Genomic DNA, 15,845 nt, shown 5'->3' with positions numbered 1-15,845 from the left:
AGTTGGAGGTGTCGATCGGAGCTGCAGGGTTTCGGGCGTGTTAAGCCCCACTCACTTAATGAGCTTCTGCAGCGTGAGTTGGAATCGCTGATATTTTTGCAGGCACAGTGTGTATATCTGAGAATGAATCTAAAAGTTGGATTTGAAACACTTCCAGTTTCAAACCCGGCTGCACTTAGAATCAAAATCGTAATGTGTGTACAGGGACCCCGTCCCCCTGGGTCTTCAATGCATACACAGCCTTTCCCTACAGTGCAGAAGAACTGCTCTCGGCTTACAAGCAAAAGCTGAAGTGGGAGAATCTGTCAAAGAAAATCATATAATGCTGGTCTGAGGAATCGGATGATCTCCTATGGGACTTCTTGGAGTCAGTGGCCTGGTCAGTAACCAGTCTGAATGAGTACACTACAGTAACTGACTTCATCAGTAAGTGTGTAGAAGACTGTGTGCCAAAAAAGCAAGTCTGCATTTTTCCCCAACCGGAAACCATGGATGAACAGGGATATCCACTGCTTGCTGAAGTCTAGATCTGAGGCGTTCCAAGTCGGGCCATCCTGACCTATAGAAGAAAGCCAGATATGATCTTAGGAGATCCATCAAAGACATTACCGGACCAAGCTAGAGTCCGAGGCTAGCCACACCGACCCCTGCCAACTATGGCAAGGTCTGCAAGACATAACAGGCTACAAGGTGAAGACATGTAAAATCGCCGGCTACAACGCACCCCTCCCTGATGAGCTCAATGCATTCTATGCCCATTTTGACCAAGTTGTCAGTGACAGCACACCCTTCACCCTGGAAGCTCTGGATGAACCTGTTTCACTATTGCAGATGTCAGAGCAGCTTTCTCAAAGGTCAACCCAGGAAAGCAACTGGCCCTGATGGAGTGCCCAGACCTGCACTCAGATCCTGCATGGATCAGTAGAGGAGGGGGGGGGTGGTATTCACAGACATCTTCAACTTCTCTTTACAACAATCTGAGGTCCCTATCTGCTTTAAAAAGACAACCATCACCCCGGTACCAAAGAAAAGCCAAGCAGCATGCCTTAATGACTATCATCCAGTGGCTCTGATATCCATCATTATTAAATGCTTCGAAAGGTTAATCATGGCATGAATCAATTCCAGCCTCCCGGACTACCTGGATCCACTACAGTTGCCTATCGCTGCAACAGGTCCACAGCAGATGCCATCTTCCTGGCCCTGCACTCAACTCTGGAACACCTAAACAACAAGGACACCCACAACAGACTCCTATTTATTGACTACAGCTCAGTCTCCAACACCATTATTTCTACAAATCGATCTCCAAACTCCATGGCCTGGGCCTCAGCTCTTCCCTCTGTGACTAGCTGTATAGGGCATTGGTGAAGCCGCAGCTGGAGTACTGTGTGCAGTTTTGGTCGCTGCACTTACGCAAGGATATTTTGGCCTTGGAGGGAGTGCAGAGGAGGTTTACTAGGCTGATACCGGAGTTCAGGGGGTTGAGCTATGAGGAGAGGCTGAATAAACTAGGCTTGTACTCGTTAGAGTTTAGAAGAATGAGGGGAGATCTCATTGAGACGTATAAGATGATGAATGGGATGGATGGGATAGAGGTGGAGAGACTCTTCCTGCTCAGAAAGGACAGTAGGACTAGGGGGCACAGCCTCAAGATAAAGGGGGGGGCGGTTTAGAACGGAGTTGAGGAGGAACTTCTTCACTCAAAGGGTGGTGAATCTCTGGAATTCTCTGCCCGTTGAAGTGGTGGAGGCTGCCTCGCTAAATATATTTAAGACGCGGGTTGATAGGTTTTTGATAGGCAAGGGGATTAAGGGTTATGGGGAGAGGGCGGGAATGTGGAACTGAGTCATGACAGATCAGCCATGATCTTATTGAATGGCGGGGCAGGCTCGAAGGGCTAGATGGCCTACTCCTGCCCCTATTTCTTATGTTCTTATGTTCTTATGGATCCTGAACTTCCTAACCCACAGACTACAATCAGTAAGGATGGGCAACAACACCTCCTCCACAATCATCCTCAACACTGGGGACCCACAAGGCTGGGTTCTCAACCCCCTACTATACTCCTTATACATCTATGCCTATATGGCCAAATTCCCCTCTGACTTGATATTCAAGTTTACTGATGATGCTATCTTAGTGGGTCGGATCTCAAACAATGATGAGGCAGAGTACAGGAATAAGATAGAGAATCTGGTGAACTAATGCAACGACAATAATCTCTCCCCCAATGTGAACAGAATGAAAGTGATTGTCATCAACTTCAGGAAGCATTAAGAAAAACATACTCCTGCCTACATCAACGGGGACAAAGTAGAAATGGTTGAAAGCTACAAGTTTTTAGGTGTCCAGATCACCAACAACCTGTCCTGGTCCCCCCATGCCAATACTACAGTTAAGAAAGCCCACCAATGCCTCTATGTTCTCAGAAGGTCAAGGAAATTTGGCATGCCAGCTACAACTCTCACCAACTTGTACAGATGCACCATAGAAAGCATTCTTTCTGGTTGCATCACAGCTTGGTATGGCTTCTGCTCCACCCAAGACCGCAAGGAACTACAAAAGGTCATGAACGTAGCCCAATCCATCATGCAAACCAATCTCCCATCCATTGACTCTATCTACACTTCCCACTGCCTCGGCAAAGCAGCCAGCATAATTAAGAACCCCACCCACCCTGGACATTCTCTGTCCCACCTTCTTCCATCAGGAAAAAGATACAAAAATCTGAGGTCACCATCTTAAGAACAGTTTCTTCCCTGCTGCCATCAGACTTTTAAAAGGACCTATCTCGCATTAAGTTGGTTTTTCTCTACACCCTAACTATGATTGTAACACTACATTCTGCACCCTCTTGTTTCCTTCTCTATGAATGGTATGCTTAAGGTATAAGAACAACAAGAATGAAACAAATAATCCCAATAAAAATTAAAAGACAAAGTTTAAAAAAAAACCCTTGGCAGAGAAAGCGACTGAAATGAGTAATTTCCTGCCAGAAACTGTTGTTGATACCAAACTGAAAGGGAATTGGCTATTTTAAAAAGTGGAATCTTTAAGTTTCAGGAAACAGAGGAGAGTGTGGTTAGCGTATGTAGGTCATGCACTGTTTAACAGGTACAGATTTAATGGGCCATATGGCCTGTCTCTGTGTAACATTCTCAGCTTCGTGAAATGTGGAATGACATTTCTAAATACGTCCTGAAGATTTCCCCTGTGTTGCCCCGTCAGCAAAACTGTAAACTAAAACCAGAAAATGGCTGGAAATACTCAGCTGCTGTGGCATCATCTGGGGAGAGAGAAAGAGTTAAAAGTTTCAGATCCGTTCCCCCTTCACCAGAATCAGGCCTGAGATGTTAACTCATGTTCTCTCGTTGCAGCTAATCCTGCTGAGTCTTTCCAGCACTTTCTGTTTTTATTTCAGATACCCAGCATCTGAAGTATTTTGGTTTTCGAATTGAAACAAAATTGTGAATCTGTTCTAAAACAGCATTGTCCAGTAGAAATTGTTGATTCGTCAGGGGAGTGGCTATGACGACACCATTTTAGTCACATGCACTAATTTCAATAAAAAATGCCTGAAACACAATTCAACTGATGTCCTTTAGGGAAGGAAATCTGCCGTCCTTACCTGGTCTGGCCTACATGTGACTCCAGACCCACAGCAATATGGTTGACTCTCAACTGCCCTCTGAACAAGGGCAACTAGATATGGGCAATAAGTGCTGGCCAGCCAGCTACACTCATGTCTCACAAATGAAGAATAAAGTTCAATGTACTTCACATGTATATTCATAATGAGGGTTGGTTAGCTCAGTTGGTTAGATGGTTGGTTCTTGAAGCAGTGCGATACAAGCAGTGCAGGTTCAATTCTTGTCCTGGTCCGTGAAGCGCTGACCTTCTCTCAAACTTGCCCCTTGCCCGATGGTGTGGTAATTTTCAGGTTAAATCACCACAAAACAACTTATGGTCATCTGAGACCATGGCAATTTTACTTTGTGGGCAGTGCGGTGACACAGTAGTTAGCACTACTGCCTCACAGTGCCAGGGACCTAGGTTCAATTCCCAGCTTAGGTCATTGTCTGTACGGAGTCTGCACATTCTCCCTGTGTCTGTGTGGGTTTCCTCCGGGTGCTCTGGTTTCGTCCCACCGTTGAAAAGACTTAAGTGGACCGGCCATGCTAAGTTCTCCCTCAGTGTACCCGAATAGGCGCTGGAATGTGGTGACTAGGAGATTTTCACTGGGGAATTGCAGTGTTAATGTATGCCGACTTGTGACAGTAATAAATAATCTAAATTAAAGCTAAACTGAAGAGATAATCTTTCATCCCTCAGATTCCACAGAAAACTGACTCCAACAACCTCACCTTTGTTTAAACTGAGCACACTCAGACACCCTTACCTGCACAGAATATATACAGAAACACAAATGTAAAAATATACACATCATCACACTATCCGTATTGACCTGACATATTCTAAACGACGAACTTTCAAAGTCGTTCAAAATACATCATTGAACAGAAGGAATATTCCCAATTATAGTTACAAGTTTGCTATTGCTGGTGGCTGGAGGATTGTTTGCCATCTGGTGTCAGATTCATTAATTGAGAAAGACAAAAATCATAGTCAATAGTTGAAAAAAATGCCTTGTAGAGTGATGGAAAGGAATATGAAATTGGATATAAATAGCAATCTCTCCCTGTCTCCAGGTGATTAGAACATTTACAGATGTTGGTAAAGATTTATGCAACTGTGAGAAGTATATTTAACAATGAATAAAATGGAAAGCTATTTTCCCGCAACTTATTGGTGAAGAGGAATTAAATGCTACATCACTTTATGATAATCCAGTTTTCAGTATTAAGCGGATTACTGATATGTAACTTGCTTTGGAGCACCACAAGTCACTGAGGCTTCAGCATTCAGGTGATATTTTAATGCTTCCCAGTCCCAGAGTCTCCTTTGGGTGGCACGGTGGCACAGTGGTTAGCACTGTTGTCACACTGTGCCAGGGACCTGTGTTCGATTCCCAGCTTGGGTCACTGTCTGTTCTCCCTGTGTCTGCGTGGGTTTCCACTGGGTGCTTCGGTTTTCTCCCAAGTCTGAAAGACATACTGTTTAGGTGGATTGGCCATGCTAAATCCTCCCTCAGTGTACCTGAACCATCGCCAGAGTATGGTGACTGGGGGATTTTCACAGTAACTTCATTGCAATGTGAATGTAAGCCTACTTGTGACACTAGTAAATAAACTTAAATTTACCATCATCAGCTTCCCACTGTCAGTTCCCAGTCTCTCCTACATTACTGTAGCTATATTGTTATTTCTCAACAACCTTTGGGAATTCCCCTACATCTTCCGTTGTCCCCCCCATCGCCCACTCCAACTCCCATGGTGGGCAGGACAGTAAAATTTTGGCGTTAGAGTCTTAAGATATATAGGTTAGGACGATTAGCGGATTAGATATGAGGGGTTACAGGGATAGAGTCTGGGTAAGGTGCTCTTTCGGAAAGTCAGTACAGACCTGTTGGGTTGAATGGCCTCTTCCTGCTCTGTAGGACTTCCATGATTCTATTAATCAACAAGGTGTTGGTTTCTTTGCTGCATTTGTTTCAATTGCAGAGGGAGTGAAGGTAATGGATTTATGGGAAGAATATGTAACTTGAAAATGGAGATTGAATTATATCTGTGCACTGGTCAATTACATTGCTGCCCCCCTTGCTGGCTCCCCATGTCACCAACCGATCCTTCATCATCTGCAGACTACACTCGAGCACTCCCCATGTGGATGTCACAGCTGATTTTAGTTCAATTTCCAATGGGTGGGATTTTCCAGCCCTGCCCGCTGGTGGAATCTTCCAGTCCTGCTAAAGATGAACCCTTCCCTCTCCACATGGCATGTTTCCCAGAAGCAGAATAGGCGAGCCACACAAAGCACTGTGGGCATCGGCTGGACTGGAAGATCCCGCTAGCCGCCAACAGTGAGCCGCCTCCACCAGGGATGGAAAATTCCACTTAATTAAACTGAGCAAGTTTAACAAGCTAAGTGTTAAACTTGCTGGAAAACCTGCTCTGTTGATGATGAGTGTCATTCTTGATACTAGATAAACTGAATAAAGAGAAAGAAGAAATGCAGAAGCAGCAACAGTCTGGTGGAAGACAGGGGAAGCAGCTGGCCGTCTCATGAGGTCACAGATGGAAGAAGGCATGGTGGAGGAGGAGGCTAGTTGAAGGAGGCCTTATTCAATCCACAGCTTCTATACCCTTCAAGTCATTTGTTTGGAATTATCTGAGGAGTAATGAATCAATGCAACGGCAACATTTCTCAGGTTGTTGCAGAGCTGTTCAACATTCTCCAGTAATTAAGGTTTTTGGTTTTCTGGACAAGGTGCTTGAGCTTTGCCTATTGCAGTGAACATCACCACTACACTTAGCTCCATCGAACTCACCAACCTTCATCGCCAGTGTTAAATCTCTGAATATTGAGAACAACTCCACAGCTTGGCATTAGGGAACACATCTTTATTCAGTCTACTCGCTCCACACTCCAAATGTTGACTGCCTACTCAGGGCGGTTTTCAACCAACTCACCCCACACCCCCAGGTCACATGGCCCTTTCCCTTAAAGGGGCTATGCTCCAATATACATAACATCTTGGGATCCTTCTAGGCTGCAATAGGCAACGGGTCCCATAACAGTCTGCAGCCCATGAAGACATTCATAAGTGGATTAAATAATTCACCAGTACTCTTGTTGGTCCCAACAACCATATCAGTTTTCCAATGGACTGTAGCAGTCAGATTGGATTCTGTGGGATTGGTTACCGTAACTGTTTTCCCTCAGGTGCAGGATGTCATGGACTGCACACACGCCCCCAACAATCATCAACAGGAGAGGCTATCATTCGATCAAATGGGCTACACCATGGAATCATGAATGCCTGTGATTGGTTTCGAAGAAGCTGTTTCCAGCTAACCATCCCCTCCTCCACACCACCTATCTCAGACCATAGAGAGGATGAATACTAGGGCACAAGCTCTACCCTCTCCAGGTTTATCATGTCCATGCACGGCCTATTATACCTCTCTGTAACCCGATGAGCTACAATCAGAATGATTACTGCTCAGAACTCCTGTAGTGATATTTTGGGGCTGCGATATTTTACCTCCAACAATCAAAGCCATCTTCTTTTGTGCTGTGCATGACTCTGGCCAGTGGAGATGTTTTTCCCTGATCTACAATTGACTAAAGCTTCTTTTTTTATTAATTTGTAGGACATGGGTATCACCATGGGCTGGACCAGCATTTATTGCCCATCCCTAGTCACCCTTGAAGTGAGTGGCTTGCTAAATCATTTCAGAGGGCAGTTGAGAGTCAACCATATTGCTATGGTTCTAAAGTCACATGTAGCCCTGGTCAAGTAAGGATTACAGATTTCCTCCCCTAAAGGACATTAGTGAACCAGAAGGGTTTTTCCGACAATGGTTTCGTTGTCATCAAATGATTCTTAATTCCAGATTTTTTTTATTGAATTCAAATTCCACATTTGCCATGGTGGGATTCAAACCCAGGATCCCAGAACATTAACTGAGTTTCTGGATTAATAGTCTAGCAATAATACCAGTAGGCCAGTGTCTCTCCTGTATGCCACATTTGGTCAAATACTGCCTTGATGTCAAGAACATTTACTCTTCACCTCACATCTGGAGGTGAACTCTTTTGTCCATTTCTGAACCAATGCTATAATGATGTCTGGAGTGCAATGGTCCTGCCAGAACCCAAACTGAACATCAGTGAGTAGGTTATTACTGAGAAAGTGCCACCTGATAGGACTGTCAATGACATGTTCTATCACTTTGCAGATGATTGAGAGTAGATGATGGGACAGTACTGGGCTGGATTGGATTTGTCCTGCTTTTTGTGGACAAGATATATCTGGACAAGCTTCCACATTGTTGGATCGATGCCAGTGTAGTAATTATACTGAAATAGCTTGGTTGTGACCACAGCAGATGTTAATTACCGAAACACCCAAACCCCAGAGGAAAACTTGTCTTACTGATCATTTTGTTTGTCATCTGAAAAGGCAAAACTTATTGATCCCAGAGGCATTGTATTCCAGCAACACTTTTGTGACTTTAAAAATTGAAGGATTTGTTAACAAGAAGAAAAGAAAACTTAAACCACAAGATTAAATTTACACAGTTAAAAACAGTCTCACAAAATTTCCCCAAATAATCTATTTGGTCAGAACATACACAAGTACAGCTTTTTGGTAACACTACCATACTGATTCTTAACTCTAAAAATCCAGGCATTTTACTCAGAAAAAAAGCTGCTATCTCTTGAGTAAAGATACACCGCATGATGTCAAAGATACTTCCACTCAGCTGTAGAAATCCAAGAGAATTCAAATACCTTTATTGTCTTTCTTTATTTTTCTTCCCCTGGCACTCTTTCCCCCATATTATCCCCTCTTTCCTTACCTTTTCTCCTCCTTTGCTTCCCCTTCCCCCCTTTTCTCTCAATGTTACATCTCTCCCACTCATCCCACCCCACACCCACCCACCACCACAACCACCCCCACCCACATCGTCATCTGTCACAGCTTACCCTCTGATTTCAGCTTCTCTGCCATTTGGCCATTCACACCTTCTATTCTCTCTATGGGCTGTCATTAGCAGCCTTTCCCCTTGTTTTCGTGGCTGTGACTCATCTTTCAATCCCTCAGTCTGCAGTGTAAATATCTCCCACTTTTATGCCTTTTAGCTTTGACAAAGGATCATCTGGACCTGAAATGTCAGCTTTTTTCTCTTGTCACAGATGCTGCCAGACCTGCTGAGATTTTCCAGCATTTTCTCTTTTGTTTCAGAATTCAAATGCAAGACTGCTTTCGGAAACAAAGGCTTACCTGCCTTTTGGATGGCTGCTTCAGATTCCTTCTCTCATCACAAAGCTGGTCTCAGGACATCTCCCTCACACAGCCAACAACTCAGCTCAAAATCTTTCCTTAAAATATCTTTTTATCCCTTTCATCCAGGGTGGCACAGTGGCACAATGGTTAGCACTGCTGCCTCACAGCACCAGGAACTTGAGTTTGATTCCCGGCTTGGGTCACTGTCTGTGTGGAGTTGCTTGTTCTCCCTGTGTTTGCTCCAGGTGCTTATGTGCTTATCTTAAAACCCTTGAATGCCCCTATTATATCTTCTTCCACCACCACTCTTGGCCGTGTGTTCCTGACACCTACCACTTTCTGTGTAAAAAACTTACCCTTTGCATCTCCTTTGAACTTCTCCCCTCTCACTTTAAGTGCTTTCCCTCCACCACCCCCCCTCCACCCCCCGAGTATGAGACATTTTAACTCTGGGAAAACGATTCTGACTGTCAACCCTATCTAAGCCTCTCGTAATTTTATAGCTTTCTATCAGGTCTCCCCTCACCCTCTGCTGTTCCAAAGGAAACAATCCTAATTTGTCAGCAAGTCCTTATAACTCATACCCGCTAATCTAGGCAGCATCCTGGTAATCTCTTCTGCATTCTCTCTAAAGCCTTTGCATCCTTCCTGTAATGCAGCAACCAGAATTGAACACAATACTCTAAGTGCAGCCGAACAAAGTCTTATAAAGGAGCAATATGACATCCTGACTCCTGTACTCAATGTCCCAACCAATAAATGTAAGCATGCCATATGCTTTCTTGACCATCCTACCTACTTTACATCCGATCTACCCAGACATACACTTTCCCAACTTTGTCTGTCGGGAAAAAGATACAAAAGTCTGAGGACACATACCAACTGACTCAAGAACAGCTTCTTCCCTGCTGCAATTAGACTGTTGAATGGACCATCCTCGTTTTAAGCTGATCTACCTCTACACCCTGGCTATGACTACAACACTTCATTCTGCATTCTCTCCTTTCCTTCTCTATGCTTTGTCTGAATAGCACATAAGAAACAATATTTTTCACTGTATGCTAATACATGTGACACTAATAAATCAAATCAAATCAAGATTTGTGCGGCCACTTTTAGAGAGCTATGGACTTGAACTCCAAGATACCTCTGTACATGAATGCTGTTCAGGGTCTTGCCATTTACTCACTCTTAACATTTGATCTCCCAAAGTGCAACACCTTACAATTGCCTGGATTAAACTCTATCTACCATTTTTCTGCCTATATCTGTATCTGATCTCTATCCCACCGCACGCTTTGACAACCTTCTATACTACCTACAGCTCCACCTATCTCTGCGTTATCTGCAAACTTTCTAGCCAACTCTTCCACATTTTCATCCAAGTCACTTATATATATATTGCATCTCACAAACAGCAAAGGTTCCAGTGAAGACACTTTCAGAACACCACCAGTTACAGTCCTCTAATCAGGAAAACACCCTTCTGCCACTACTGTCTGACTTCTTTGGGCAAGCCAATTCTGAATCCAAGTGGCCAAATAACTATGGATCCCATGCATCTGAATCATCTGGATCAGCCTACACTGGCACAGCAGAGACTCTACAGAGAGCAAGGTGCCGTTTTTAAAGGATGAACTGATCGCAAAGTTACATTAAAGGCCTTTCCCCACAACAGACATCAGGACCCTCCCATGGTCATTGGGACCCCCAAAGGACAAAGGAAACAATGCAGGAATCACATACAGAGGAGCACAACGCACCCCCCTGCCTCACCACTCAGAGATTGGCCCACCTCCCCGTAGCACGCACACAGCAGGGTGAACCCCACCTCCACAGCTCCAGAGCACCCCCTCCCCCCGCAACCCCACAGTCTCTACTCCTCCACATAAACTGTATTGCAAAGTCATGCATCTCTGTGTGATTAGTCACACTTGTTGTAACATCGCCAGAGGCAATTGCAGGTTTTATCTCTTCTGCATCTTAGACCATTATGAAGCAACACATATCTCAATAAACTCTGACTTGCTGGTTAAGTAATCCATGGTGTGGTTACTTTTGCTGTTTGCTGTAGAAGAGGCTAAAACCCCAAAACAGAACAGTAAGGAACAAAACTGTGTTACGGTGCAGAGGTATTTCCCCTTTAAGACATAACGCCAAATCACCCAAAGAGGAATACCTCTACTCGTAATCTGTTCAAAGTGTGTGAGAAGGTGTGAAATGTCCTTCAGAAATGTTTAGAGGTTACTAACAGAAATACCTGACAATCACTTTAAAATGAACATTTAACAATTTATTAATTTAACTAATAGGGAATTTTAACTAAACAAGTAACATACCGAATAAAATAAGATTCTACTGGAATGCTGTTTAAATAAATACAATACTCATTCATTAACCAAAAATATAATAAAAGAATTCCAACACTCAAAAAATACAAACCAGGTTTTGTGGCTTTCAGAAACTTTTGGAGCTCTTCTGTGGATTCCCTTTCTGTGAGTTCTTTTTGATTTGGTACCTTTCACTAGTGTGTTCTCTCAAGCGATGTACGCAGCTGGCAGAATGGAGAGCTGCTCTCTCCCTCTTGACTTCAGAGGTGGTAGTTGCTAGCTCCCATTTTTCCCCTTGCACTCTCTTTTATCTCTGTGATGACCTATCAATTTTCCTACTGTTGGATTGGTCTGCTGTTGTCAACATCAAATTCAAATCTTCTGGGTTCTTGGTTGCTGAATGCCTGCTACGATTGAGCAAAATTCAAACACAAACAGATTGCCTTGTCAAGATCTTGCTTGATTTTTTGATACAAATGTTTCATCTTAGACTTTGGATGCACTTTGCATTTTAAACCTCCAAGCACTGAAACAAAATACCAGCTTTTAAAGGGATGACGCAATGTTTCGTCCCTCTCGCATTTTCTTTACATTCTTTACATCCTTTCAAACTCACTTCACAACACTGGCGACGGGGTAAAACTCCCAGCAAGATCATCGATGAAGTCCAGTTTTCAACAAAACTGGTGAAGAGAAAACAGTCAGAAGAAATAATTCATTTGGACTTCAAGTCAAGAGTTGATTTTCAGGGGACCACCATCGATCAAATGTGTGGTAAATTTAACTGTAGAAATGGGGCAGTTTTAGCATTTGCTGCAAGTGAATATTAACTTTTAAGTTGATAAAATCACTCCAGACCGTATTTTTAAAAATTGACGTGACTTTGAAGCGCCTTGGAGAATCAGAAGTAATCGTGGCAAATGGCGTGGCAGCTCTGCTTACTTAAAGAAATCAATGAGCTCAAAACCCAGTAGAAAATGAGACAATTGTGTAAGTAAGGGAGTAAAACTAAAATCAATCATTTTACTTACCAAATTGGTGAGCCTTTTTGTGCTGTGTACCATCGCATGAGGCTTCAAGTAGTTTCAGAGAGACATATCGGAAGTTTACTGCCTCACGCAACATGGAATCGGAGTGGGTAAAGGGTGGATAACGGAAATGTCCATTGATCTCAGGTGAGAATTTCCAGTCTCGTTCAAGTGAATGCATAAAATCCCGCCCACAGATAGAGAAAACATTCTGAAAAGGCAACAGCACCAACAAAAAGCAAAAATATCAAAGATAACTCAAAGCCTAAATTTCAATTTTCTGGTATTAAAGCAAATTGGTGATTTGCCATTAAAATAAACAGAAAGAAAAAGAATCTGAACATTCTTTTGCCTCTTAAAGTCACAGTCCAACCAAGACATAACTTAAAGAAACAATAGAAGAAATAGCACAAATTACATTTGGAACAGAGATATGCGGGGAGAAAGAGTTAAAGAAGTAAAAGTCCAAGGATGTGCAGGTTAGGCGAATTGGCCATGCTAAGTTGCCCCTCAGCATCAGGGGCACCAGCTAGGTTAAATGTATGGGGTTATGGGGATAGGGCCTGGGTGGGATTGTGGTCAGTATAGGCTCGATGGGTCGAATGGCCTCCTTCAGCACTGTAGGATTCTGTGATTTTATGATTCTAAGTACCACAACCTAGGAACCAGTGACTGCAATGTTGGGTAAAGGTGGATCGACTAGTGCATCTTATGAAAGCGAGAAAGTGGGAATCGAAAGAAAAGATTGAAAGGTTGCAGACATTATTGGCAGACAATGAAAAAGTGAATTTATCGGAAATTGAACCGATAGTTTGAGGAAAATGTGGAAATATGGAATGCATACATAGGGAGGATTCAACATTATCTTGCAGTAAACTGGATACTGAATGAACTTAAAGTAGTCACTTCCCTTGGCATAATAGGATGAAAAACCTTTACATTGCCGCAGAGCCTGGTGCATCCTGAGAAGACTGGTGGTAAAAACCTACAAGGAAGTGACCCAGATTCTCGAAAGTCACTTTTCACCTAAACTACTAATAATTGCTGAGAGATTCCGATTCCATCGACGGAGTCAAGAAGAGGTGAAGAGATATCACAATTTGTAGCAACATTAAGAAGACTAGCAAAGAATTGTGAAATTGGTTCGACCCTCGACGAGACTCTGCGAGACAGATTTGTTTGAGGACTTCAGATTGAAGCAATCCAAAGACAATTGCTTACTGAAAGTGCTTTAATGCTAAAACTTGCTATCAAGATCATGACGCCCATGGAATTGGCTGCAGAAGAAACTTCTCTAATTGGAGCTGGAGGCAAAATACTAAGATGGGAACTGATGGAAAGAAACTTCCTAAAATGCAAGCATGCCTTAGGTATGCCCAGGTAGGACACTCGCCACATAAATGTGGGAGCAAAAAAAATGTAAAAGCTGTGGTAAGAAGGGCGACTTAATGAAGGCGTTTTGGACATGACAGGATTTGCAAATGCCAAAGGTGTGCAAACGCAAGAAAATGTCAAGGTCTACAAAAGTGGTCTACAAAATATCTGCTGAGAACAAATGTTTCCAAGGTGATATGGGATTAGAGAAGATCCAAGAACTGAAACTAGGGCTGTGCTCTTAGCGGCCGTCCATGCCACGGTCCTGCTGCAGCAAAGTCAGAGATTTGGCCTCCAGCCACATCTCTGTTCACTGCAGCAGGATTGGAAAATCCAACTGGTGTGAACAGCTGTAACATTGCAGCCTAGGTGTCCCTTCTATGAAAGGGGATACACAAAGCTTCCAGCTTTACCCAAAGTTAGACAGAAATAAAGTGAAGATGGTATGGCAACAGCTGTGTCACTTCTTCCAGAAATCATATACAATCAGAAGCTTAAACATTTACCATTAAAACCTTCAAACATAATCCGGTGAGCTTGTACAGGGGAGATAGTTCCACTGAAGGGATATGTCATGATTGAAATAAAAGCTAAAAGGTCAATTCGCACAATTGCCTCTGAAATTTTCTTGCACTCATTGGTAGAAATCAAGCTTAATCGGAGAGCACTTAACCAATCGGTTGACAGCAGGAACACACTGCAAAAACTTCTGCAGTTGTATAGGAAGGGGTTTGATCCATGACTAGAATGGCCATCCAGTCCAGATCAAATCCGATAGCAACACTAGGATCGCGGTTTTACTACCTCGCTTGAGCAAGACAGGAAATTCTCACCCTACATTAACGGACATTCCCGCTGTCGGCCCCTTGCTCGCTCCTATTCTGCGGCAGACAAGGCAGTAGAGTTCCTGTATGGATGTTTCAAAGCAAGAACTGTGCCTTATGTAATTAAACCAAAGGTTAAAGTGGAACTAGAAACATTAGTCAAGGAGGGAGAAATTGAACCTGTAACAATGAGCGATTGGACAACCCCAATCATCGCAGTTATTAAATATGGTGCCTCTGTACGTATCTGCGGGGACTTCAAGACATCAAAAAACCAAGGACTGTGAGTCGACCAGCACCTATTGGCACTAATCGAGAACCTATCCGCTGGATTGTCTGGTGGTCAGCAGTTTAGCAAGATAGACTTGTCTTAAGCAAACCTCCAGATGAAGGTGGTAACCAAGTCGCAACCATTGCTAATGATTGTCACCCGCAAGGGATTATCCCGATAACCAATTAGCACCTAACATTCAGAATAACATCAGCACCGGCCACATTCCAGAAATCAATGGATCAAACCTTAAGTGGACATAGAGGGTGTCCAGTTTTACTTGGACAACATCCTAATCACAGGCAAAACGGAACAGGAAGATTTTCAAAACTTAGAGGGAACACCGGAACAACTGGAGAAGTTCAATCTCTGCATGAAGATAGAAAAATGTGAATTTTTCAATAAGTCTATCTGTTTTCTTGATCACATAATAGATAACAGTGGCCTCCATAACCTAGGGAAATGACAGCAATCCCAGAGAGGCAAGACCACAGAAAGTGTCATAGTTACGATCAGTTTTAGAACTAATCAATTACTGCGGGAAGTTAATTTCAACACTATTTAAGCCACTTCATACTTTAATGTGTGCTAACCAAGAATAGAGTTGGGCAAAAGAGTGTGAGAATGCGTACAGTTGGATGAACTGTTCACGAGGGACAGCATGGTGACACAGTGGCCTCTTAGTGCCCCAAGATGTACAGGTTAGGTAGATCAGCCATGCTAAATTGCCCCTTAGCATCCTAAGATGTATAGGTTAGGTGGATTGGCCATGCTAAATTGCCCCTTAGCATCCTAAGATGTATAGGTTAGGTGGATTGGCCATGCTAAATTGCCCCTTATGTGTCAGGGAGATCAGCAGAATAAATATGTGGGGTTACCAGGATGGGGCCTGGGTGGGATTATGAGTGCAGACTCGATGGTTCGAATGGCCTCTTTCTGCACTATAGGAATTCTATGATACTATGAAGATTTGGACAGGCCCAACTGCTAGCTAGCGATAACGGGATGCAATTTGCAGCCCAGGAATTTACGAACTAACCTTAAGATCAATAATATTAAACACATAAGGACTGCCCCCTACCAACTGAAATATGCCCTCAA

The sequence above is a fragment of the Carcharhinus amblyrhynchos genome, chromosome 26 (genome assembly GCF_965287045.1).
Source record: "Carcharhinus amblyrhynchos chromosome 26, sCarAmb.v2.hapA, whole genome shotgun sequence".
Classification (NCBI taxonomy): domain Eukaryota; kingdom Metazoa; phylum Chordata; class Chondrichthyes; order Carcharhiniformes; family Carcharhinidae; genus Carcharhinus; species Carcharhinus amblyrhynchos.
This window is presented reverse-complemented; position numbering follows the sequence as displayed.